This window comes from Oryx dammah, unplaced genomic scaffold, assembly GCF_014754425.2.
Source record: "Oryx dammah isolate SB20612 unplaced genomic scaffold, SCBI_Odam_1.1 HiC_scaffold_1, whole genome shotgun sequence".
Classification (NCBI taxonomy): domain Eukaryota; kingdom Metazoa; phylum Chordata; class Mammalia; order Artiodactyla; family Bovidae; genus Oryx; species Oryx dammah.
Window position 1 is genome coordinate 95,800,992 of NW_024070185.1, and position 10,469 is coordinate 95,811,460.

At 42.6% G+C, this 10,469-nt stretch overlaps 1 long non-coding RNA gene across 1 annotated transcript; it reads left to right on the forward strand.

Moving 5' to 3' along the window:
• The first annotated feature begins 4,272 nt into the window (after positions 1-4,272).
• On the forward strand, positions 4,273-10,036 carry LOC120861538. The gene is made up of 2 exons (XR_005720562.1): positions 4,273-4,374; positions 9,993-10,036. It is a non-coding gene; the product is annotated as an uncharacterized LOC120861538 (long non-coding RNA).
• The last annotated feature ends 433 nt before the right edge of the window (positions 10,037-10,469 follow it).

Here is a 10,469-nt window from a genome sequence, read left to right on the forward strand (position 1 = left end):
TGTCCTACCAGTATTCTCTAACAGCGCCCATTACTGATGGAAGCACATCCAGTCTCTTCTCTCTGCTTCTCCCAACCGTCACCTCCCTGGAGACCTGAGGAACCCAAGGTGGTGGAGGCCAAGTCCTGGCCCCATGAGTCAGTCCTCTAGAAGCCAGTCCCTGTAGCTGTTTTCAGTTAGCTCCCCCACTCCCACACACAGCACCCTCAGTTCAGGTCCATTGAGCCCTGAGATGACAGTTTCGGGCAAGGACAGATGTATTTTCCAGGAGAACACAAGGTAGCCAGGTTTTCTGGGGAAACCAGAAAGACAAACATTAAAATTCACACACACAAAAAGGAAACATACCAAAACATTCAAAACAATCTTTTCTGTTTCTTAAAAGCAGAACACTCATTGTTAACTTTGTCATTCCCTTTTATTTCTTCTCAAAGCGCCAACTCGGAGAAGAATGGCTTCTGCCGACACCCTTACCAGCTGGCGGACTGAGACAACGGGTCTGCGGTGAGTAACCTGAGGGCAGGAAGGGAGTTAATGAAACCAAATGGAAGCTGCTGAAAGAAGGCTCTCCTTATTGTCACTGGAATCTCTGTTTTATTACGAGATGTCTTCCCAAAGCTTTTTAATGAGCTTAATTAAATTTTTTTGAGCTTTTAAATTAAATGTTTAATGTAATGAGCTTTTTAATGAGCTGCATGTATGGAGGAAAGGTCTGCTCTACACATGGTGGTCATCTCATATTTTCTTCCACTTCTGAAGTCTGTTCCTTACCACTGGCAACTTATCTGTTAAGTTCAGGACGCAAGAAGTGGACCGCAGAGAATGTTCCACTCAAGGGCATGCTTTTGTAGAAACTCAGTCCTACTCATTTCCCCACCCTGGGAAGGCAGAGAAGAGACTGGAAGGTTCTCGTCACCTTTGTTTGGTTCATTCATTCTTTCATGTATAAACATGGAAAGTCTAACATGTTGCAGACTCCATTGCTAGCTGGTAGAGGTTCACAGTTGGCTCAAACACGTTTCCTAACCTCAGAAAGTTTCTGGTCTTTGGGATGCAGTGGGGGTATGGACAAGGAAGAGTAGACCAGGAGCACTGACAACAAAGGGGATGGAGAAGGGAGATCAAGGATGGCCTCCTGGAGAAGGTGACACATGAACGGGGTCGCTAGATTTATTTCTCCTCTTTGCCTGTTCTTCTTGAGCACTCGAGAAAGTTACAGCATGCTTGTATTCTGACAATTTTTCTATTTAAAGTACATATACATACTAAAATATGCTCTTTTCTTAAAGACGATTTTTTAAAAAGCAGTTTTAGATTTTCAACAAATTTGAGATGGTACAGAGATTCTCAAATATACTCTGAAACCAAGTCATCTCCATTCTGGGAATTCATAGCATAGAGAAAACACTAAAACATAATGGCAAGAATATGCAGATTTTTTTTTTTTTTTTTTGCCACAATGCTTATACTGGCAAAATAACTGGAAAATAAAAGAATTACTGAGCAATTAATCATACTTTAATCTCATGGGATATTTTGCAGCTATTTAAAAGAAGAATAAAGAATGAATGAAGTTCCAGAAGATGAATTGGAGGGTTGGTCTATGAGCTATTATTGAATGAAAAAAAGCAAAATAAGCAAAACTGGGACAATATGCTGCCTTTTTCTGAAAAAAAAAGGGGGGGGAGGATAAAAATCTCATGTATGATATATATGAATATATAGGTATTTAGAGAATTAAATGGGGCTTCCCTGGTGGCTCAGTGGTAAAGATTCTACCTGCCAATGGAGGAGACACAAGAGAAGAGGGTTTGATCCCTGGGTCAGGAAGATACCTTGGGGAAGGGAATGGCAACCCACTGCAGTATTCTTGCCTGAGAAATCCCATAGACAGAGGAGTCTGGTGGGCTACAGTCCATGGGGTTGCAAAGAATCAAACAGGACTTAGAGACTAAAACAACAACAAAGAGAATTAAATGTCTGCAGAGAAATCTTTGGAAGAATGTGTATTAGGTTATGCTGGGTTTTTCTGTTTGTCTCCCACATCCATCCCCTACCCTCCCCAACGAGCTCTGTGCCCTCGACCCTGACCTTGATGAACTGTGCTATAGACTAGTATACCCTTCAGCTTCCAATTGGTTTAATATGGGAAGTACCAGCACAGGACAAGAAAGATGGAGGAATGTGAGGTCAAAGGATATTCCCCTGGCTTCATTCCAGCCAGTGGTGGTGGCTGCAGGTAGGTGCCACTCCTTTGAAAACCCCAGTGCCTGGTGGGGGACCTCTTGATGACTCTTTTGTTTGTTTTATAATCTGTATTTTTGGCCCTTCAAGCTTAGAAGCCTGGCTGCTCTTGCTTCATCATCTTTTGCTAGTTTTTCCTGACCCAACTCACACTTTTAAAACTGTCTCTTTAATAAAATCTCCTTGGATAGTCTGTATGAACGTACCATCTGTTCCCTGTAAGGGCCCTGACTCATCTTGTTTAGAGGGGGTCCCTGGGGGAAGGGATCTCTTGCAGAGGCAAGAGATAGTGCTGGCAGGGGGAGGAGAGAGAGGTGAGGAAGCCAAGCCAGAAAGAAAAAGAGGGGAAAACACACACACATATGGAGTTGAATCAGTTTATGTAAATTGTGGGTATTTATAGAGTGAAGCTAACTAGAATAACAAAAAAGGATTTAAAACCCACTCCTGCTGTCCTACCTCTACTTTCCAGTGGTGGCGCTATAAGCAGCCTTGCTCCTTTCCGTCCCTGGTGGCTCAGAGGTTAAAGCGTCTGCCTGGAACGCGGGACACCCGGGTTTGATCCCTGGGTTGGGAAGATCCCCTGGAGAAGGAAAATGGCAACCCACTCCAGTACTCTTGCCTGGAGAATCCCATGGAGGGAGGAGCCTGGTAGGCTACAGTCCATGGCGTCGCAGAGAGTCGGACACGACTGAGCGACTTCACTCACTCACTCACCCCCCAGCTTGGTGGCGCAGTGGTCAAGAATACACCTGCCAGTGCAAGAGACGCAGTCAATCCCTGGTTCGGGAAGATCCCCTGGAGGAGGAAATGGCAACCCACTCCAGTATTCTTGCCTGGAGGACCATGGACAGAGAAGCCTGGTGGGCTATAGTTCAGGGGTTTGCAAAGAGTCTGACGCAACTGAGCACAGCACACACAGCAACTTTCCGCAAGCCCAGTACCGAAAGCTCCGCTGGCTCCACTTCAGTGCTCCAGCTGAGTGTCATGAGAAGGGGAAGGCCATGGTGACCCAGATCTGGGAAGGAAGACATGGCCCTTGGCATGGGGACCCTTCTCGGGTGCTCCAGCTGCAGTGGGATTTTCTTCCTTATTTTACACACTCAGTGCTTTTCTCCCCATTGGCTTTATTCCTGCTGGTCCTTCTGCCTGATCCTTCAAAGTCCAGTTCATTATCTTTCCTCCCCACCAAAGTTTCTCCAGACCTCCCTGTCCCTACTTTTCAGATGTTAATCACTCCCTCCACCACCCCGTCCCATTGACTTCCTGCAATCTCTTTCCTTTGCCCGCTATCTTCTATCCATTTTCTCAATTGTAAGCCAGTTTTTGGTCTGTTGCAGGCACTAAAATGGGAGTTTTTTGAAGGCAGGCACTGGGAGCAGCACTCTTGCATGACCCTAGCCCTGAGCCCAGGGCCAGGCACTCAAGTAGTGTTCACTGATTGTGCATTGAATGAAATTGATTTGTAAAGATTTCTCAATGGACTAGATCTCTAAGCTGGACCAGTCCACTTTACTATGTCAGGTACAATGACTGAACATGGAGAGGAATGGTAACACACTTGCGGATGCAGGGCCAGCAGTAACAGAGCTGGTCTGGAGCCCTAGTCTGTTGCCTGTTTTGGGGACACAGATGGCCTCATGGTCTGAATCCTCTCACTGCTTCCCTGAACATGCTCTCAGTCTCAGGGGTTCTGGCTGGAGAGGTGTGTGTCTTGAACTGGCTCTTTCTCTTGCCACACTGAACGCTTCTCATTTAGTTCAGACTCGCTCCTCTGCTCCTGACAATCTCCATGCCAGGGGGGCTTCTGGTCACCAATCCCACAGGGAGAGGCCGCTGGGGGTGCCTAACTCCTGAGCCCTGACGTATTATCCTTTCCAGAAATCTAGAGTGAAGCATGGGAAGTTGAGAGTCCTGTTTTATTTCAAGAGGGAGAAGGGGCTACTCACTTTGCACGAATAACCAGAAAAGCAATGCTTTTTCATCTTTTCAGGCTTCCAGAAAATTTATATTCCTTCCAACCCAAGGCTGGTTACAAATATCTCCCTAAAGAAATGATGGGCCTGGTGATTCATGGCCCAAAGCTGACTGCCATCCAAAAGGATTATTAGACACTCTGGGCCGAAAAATGTAAGTTTGTGTCACATACACAGACACACATTCTTTCTCTCTCTCTCCTTCTCCCTCTCTCTTTCTGTCTTTTTCCAGTAAAACCTAGACACCAGCTCCATTACTAGGCTGAAGACTTGCCAGGGTCCACAATACCTCTGTGGCATTAAATTCATCTCATTGTCACTTAGAAAGACTATTGTTACAGGTGTTTGGGTCCCTTGAAAAAGACATCCTGGGCTATACTTTGAAAACCATAAAGAAATGTACAAATATGAGCTATTAAAGTTAAGATGATTGTCTAAGTAATTCAGAAGGGAAATTCTGTTTTCACAATCGAATAATTTAGGGAAAAACATTTTGACTTGAATCCCCCAGATGATTGCTTCAGGTCTCCAACACCCATGGTCTGTATTGACACAGCTTTTGAAATTTGGCAAGGAATTCTGCCTTGAACATAAAGTTGGAAATTGCTTTCTCCTGGGTGTGTTTGCAGTATCTTTGAGTAATCCTTCAGACTCTTCAGACTGACTTTCTTATGACTAGAGTTCTCAGGTTGGCTAGAGGCAAACCCACCTCTTGTTAAACAACCCTGCTCCTCTCTACCTGAAGAAGTGAGAGTAGGAATGCAATACCTTTAAACACATAAGGTGATGCCCACCTTTATTTACTGGCTAGAAAAGAGAGTTATCTGCAGGGCAATGTGACAAAATCGCATTGTGATTTCTGGTTCTCCAAAGAGGAAGAGGGAACACAATTCCTCCTCAAGAATTCTTTGGTTTGGCAGTTGGGATTGTTTGAGTTGTGATAAAGGCTAATATTTATCCAACCTGCTTCCCAAATCTGACCTGCTACTTGGAATCTGCTCAGTAATGACCAATTGGTTATCTCAGAGCCCTGTTTGTTATCATAGCCAAGAACCTAGGCTGGTATCAAATACCAGTATATCATCCGTCTGGGACTGGCTTGTTGAGTCATGTGGCAAGGCATGAAGGGAAGTTTCTTTCCAGTTTAATTCATTCAGAGTTTGTAGAAAGATAATGCACAAAATAATGAAATTTAGGAGTTGACTGTGGGTTTAAAAACAAACTGATGGTCCCCAAAATATAACAGATGGAGAATAAGACGCCCAGAGAGGATTAATAACTTATATGGGTCACGCAACTGGCTAGTTGCAAAATCATAGCTAGAGTTGTCTTGGCTAGTGTTACTGTTTATTAACAACTATGTGGCGGGCCTTGGGCACTTTGCATTGTAAGTAATAGAAGATCTTTTATAATAGAAGTAATAGAAGATCTTCACTTCAAGTGGCTTAGTGTATAGAGGAAACACACTGCTTACAAAATTGCATACAGTCCTAGTAAGGTGGGCTTCAAGATTTGATTCATCAGCTCAGATGAGTAATTAGAGAGGACCTGGCTTCTCTTTTTTTCTCAGTCCTTCTTCCTTAGCATTGGCTCTCTTCCAAGAAGACTTTTTGCAAGATCACTGACAGCAACTTGTGCGCTACCAACTCCAAGGTTCAAATTCAACAGCTAATAGAAAGTGTGCTTTGCATATAGCTCCCTGGTAAGTCTCCATTGGTCCCCACTGACCTGATTTGGTTTTTGAGCCCGTTGCTGAACCAGTCACTGGGATCGGGGGATGGAATTTGTTGATTTATTTAAGTCAATCAGGGTACACTTCTGTGAATGGATCCAGAGCCAAATCCATCCATATCCACATGCTTACTGTCCATGTTAACTTGACTTTATTATTTGACTGTCTTTACTAATATGACTAATATGAGTATTTACAATGTAGTTTCACCTTAATGGGGAACTTTTGCCCAGAAAGAGAAAAGTTTCAGGTGATTTTATTGTTCATTTCAGGAAATTCCTACCTAGTCTTTATAAACAAACAAGCAAAGAGACACAATTTAAATGGACATCAAACTTTGAATTTTAAATATAGCATCAAATGACTGTCTGTTCTCTAAGACTCTTTGAAACTCTGCCTCAAAACACTTGATTGTCTACCAATCTCAAGCTCTTATACCATGATCCTGTTCTAATCCTAATTAAGCCTCCCCATTTAAAGCTTATCTTAAACCAGACTCCAGAATCTTATAAACATCTCAACTCTGCCCCTGTGATGTTAGTATGACTCTCTCATGGTAGATTCTCCCTTACCTTGATAAAAATATACTCAGCTTTGTCTTATCCCCTTTATTTTGATGGCATTTCCAGGGAGTCAGCATTTAGGATTAATTCCACTCAAAACACTTTATTGGGGAATTCAGGGCAGAGTAAGGAAGGGGTGAAAAAAAGGATGGATGATGAGGATAACCAACAAATGTCTACACAAGCTCCATGAGTGGGGCTTCAGCTTCTGTATCTTACCTAGGTAAATGACTAAGGAAGTGGAACAGAGAGATCAAGCATTTGATATTTCTCATGTGGCGTGTATTGTAGAGAAGGAAATGAATGAGAAGCCAGATGAGCAACAGGGTGAGAGATGACAACATAGACTCAGCTGGGATGATATGAGTGCATGGTGTTTCCCTCACTGCCCCTCAAGAAGTTAAGGGCTTTAAGATAAAAAGTCTGAAGCATTAGGGAGAGTCTGGGTTTATTTCTAGGCAGCAGGAAGTACACTGAGCTTGAAGTCAGAGACCCTGGGTTCCAGCTCTCGTCTCCCTTAGCAGTTGTGCGATCCTGGGCAATCACTTCACACTCCTTCTCTGACTCTAAGTGCCCTTATTTGCAGAGTGAGAATGGTAAAACACATCCTGTTTTATTTTGGAGATGCAAAGTAGATAATAAACAAGAAAGGGAAATTAAAAATGCAGAAATGTCATACAGATGTTCTTATTCATTATTAATGTTGTTAGCCATCCACAAATTCTTACTCGGTTATGATTGTAACCAATTTGGCTAAACTCTCCCGGGATTTAGTTTAGGCCACTTGGACAGAGAAAAGTTGATTGCCCTGAACCAAATCCACAACCTTGTTGCTTCAGTTTTCCGACTTGCAAGGGACAGAATTTCTCTCCTGCTTTGATTCCCGGGTTGGTCAGTGGAAAGAACACAGTACTTAAGAGTCAGAGAAACAGGGTCTAAGATTTGATATGACATTTACTGGATGTCTAGTTTGGGACAAGTTGCTTAGCCTGTTGAAGCCTTAAGTTCAGTTCAGTTCAGTTCAGTTCAGTTCAGTCGTTCAGTTGTGTCCGACTCTTTGCGACCCCATGAATCGCAGCACACCAGGCCTCCCTGTCCATCACCAACTCCCAGAGTTCACCAAGACTCACGTCCATTGAGTCAGTGATGCCATCCAGCCATCTCATCCTCTGTCGTCCCCTTCTCCTCCTGCCCCCAATTCCTCCCAGCATCAGAGTCTTTTCCAATGAGTCAACTCTTCACATGAGATGGCCAAAGTACTGGAGTTTCAGCTTCAGCATCACTCCTTCCAAAGAAATCCCAGGGCTGATCTCCTTCAGAATGGACTGATTGGATCTCCTTGCAGTCCGAGGGACTCTCAAGAGTCTTCTCCAACAGCACAGTTCAAAAGCATCAATTCTTCAGCACTCAGCCTTCTTCACAGTCCAACTCTCACATCCATACATGACCACAGGAAAAACCATAGCCTTGACTAGACGGACCTTAGTTGGCAAAGTAATGTCTCTGCTTTTGAATATACTATCTAGCTTATATGTAAAATGGCTATGCAGCAGCCAATTCATATGCTGTTGCAAGAACTGTTTGAGTACTCTCAGTATAGGTAGTCCAATTTGAATCTGACAGTCAGGTCACTTTGTGTGATGTTTGTGTGGCAAAATCACACTTTTGTGTTCGGATGTCTTAGTGTATCAGTGACTCCAGAGAAAGGAAGCATATGAGGGGGTGCTTCTGTGTCACTGTGAAGCTAATTGATTACAGCAATGAGAACTTTTGTAATCCTGGGGATGAAACATCCGGTGAGTACTGCAGAGATAATTACTATGCCTTATAGTTGCTGGTATTCCTGGACAGGACATTTCCTGGTACACAGAGTGGCAGAGGTTGGGATAATTACTTTGCATGAGATGGTCTTACATAGCAAAGCATTTCACAATGACATATGTTTCGCCCTCCCACACCAAGAACCCTAGTGTAAATGTCCCTTCCCTTCATGGTTGTAGACCTTATTCTCCCTCAACAGACTACTCAAGGAGGCATACGAATTTGTCTTAAATGTTGGCAGCAGCGTGGTTCTATCTGTACAGTTAGCAGAGAGTGTGGTTCTGCCTGTATAGCGAATGGTATGTGTGGCTTATTTAACTGATATGATAGCTTAGGTTTTTGTGGTAGAATAGAATGGAAATTGTATTCAGTATAAAAATTGAAGAATCAGGGACTTCCCTGGTGTTCCAGTGGTTAAGACTCCACTTTCCAATGTAGGGGGTATGAGTTCGATCCCTGGTCAGGCAGCTAAGACTCCACATATCTCATGGCCAAAAAAAAAAAAAAAAATCCAAAACATAAAACGTAAGTAATATAATGACAAATTCAATAAAAACTTTAAAAATTATCCACATTAAAAAAGAAAACCATATTGCACTAACATACATGAAATAGATAGAGACTGGGGATTTGCTATATGACTCGGAACACAAACCTGGGCTGTGTGACAAACTGGAGGATTGGGATGGGGTGGGAGATGGGAGAGAAGCTTAAGAGGGAGGGGACAAATGTATACCTATGATTGATCCATGCTGATGTATGGCAGAAACCAACACAATACTGTAATTATCTTTCAATTAAAAATAAATAAATAAAAAGAAATGACTCCCACCTATTAAAAAAACAATTTAAGAATCATAGAGAAGAAATTCACTTTACTAAGGGCTCTGTGTCCTTCCCTTTAAGTGGAAGGAAGGAGGACCAGGAACATGGAGCCTTGGGATTCTCTAGTTATCCTGCATCAGCTCAGCGTATCTTGTGTATGGTGAGAGAAATCTGATGCTCACTGCCAGTCAAACGTCAGGATGGGAGAGCCCAGTGGTCAGTGTAATGATGAAGGGGTAAAACCAGCATGGCATTGAAATACACAGATTAGGAATGAAGGGAAAAGACTGAGAGATGGAGAAAAGGAAAACATATCTCAAGAAAGCTTGCTTTTTGGTTGTTGTATTCTTTCAAATATTTGCCTTGATTCCTTTGAGAAAACCTATAGTGCAGATTGGCATTAATTCTTAGGGCTTTTGGAGTTTAAAGCTGTTATTGAAGACAATTCCATGTAGGAATTAGCCTGTGTAAGGATATAACACATGGGAAGATTGTGATTATGAATTCTTAAGAGAGTTTTTACCACTTTACTTTCTACCAGAATGTGTGATGTGCAGTTATCTTTGTGGTCCCCTTTGAGGCAGTAGAAACCAAGTTGATATTGAGCTCACCATTACAGTGAGGGTGTAGACATCTGGAAATCCAACTTCATGGATTCTTATTAGACTCCTTAGAACCCTAGGCTTATTCTTTCATTCACCACAAGGAAGCAAAATAATGTTCACATCCATCAGCCTTTGCGCTGAAACTTGGTTCCAGGGCTCTACCAGTCTTTCTGAGTTTTCAGCTTTATTCAGTCCCTCATATGCATATTCCTTTATTTCGTGATAGCTCATGTATTGGATGTCCCAACCAGAGAAATTAGACCAAAAAAAAAAAAAAAGGCATAAAAAGCATCTACATTGAAAAGGAAGAAGCAAAATCATCTCTATTCTAAACAATAGAAGAAAAATAGACTGGAAAAAAAATTGAACAGAATCTCTGGGAGATGACAAAGACTTAACATTCATGTCATTAGCATCCTGGAAGGAGATGAATCCTACACAGAATCCTACACTTTGCAAAAATATTATCAATCAGCGTGATGCAATTGACACTTGAGGTGTATATTATAGCCTCGGATATACTCTGCATTTGTTCTGTGAACCCTTGAAATGAATGTGTTTTATAGAACAATATACACTCCTTTCAAGGGCTCACAGAACATATGCAAAATATATCCTAGGCCATAATCAGTTCAGTTCAGTTCAGTCGCTCAGTTGTGTCTGACTCTTTGCAACCCCATGAATCGCAGCACGCCAGGCCTCC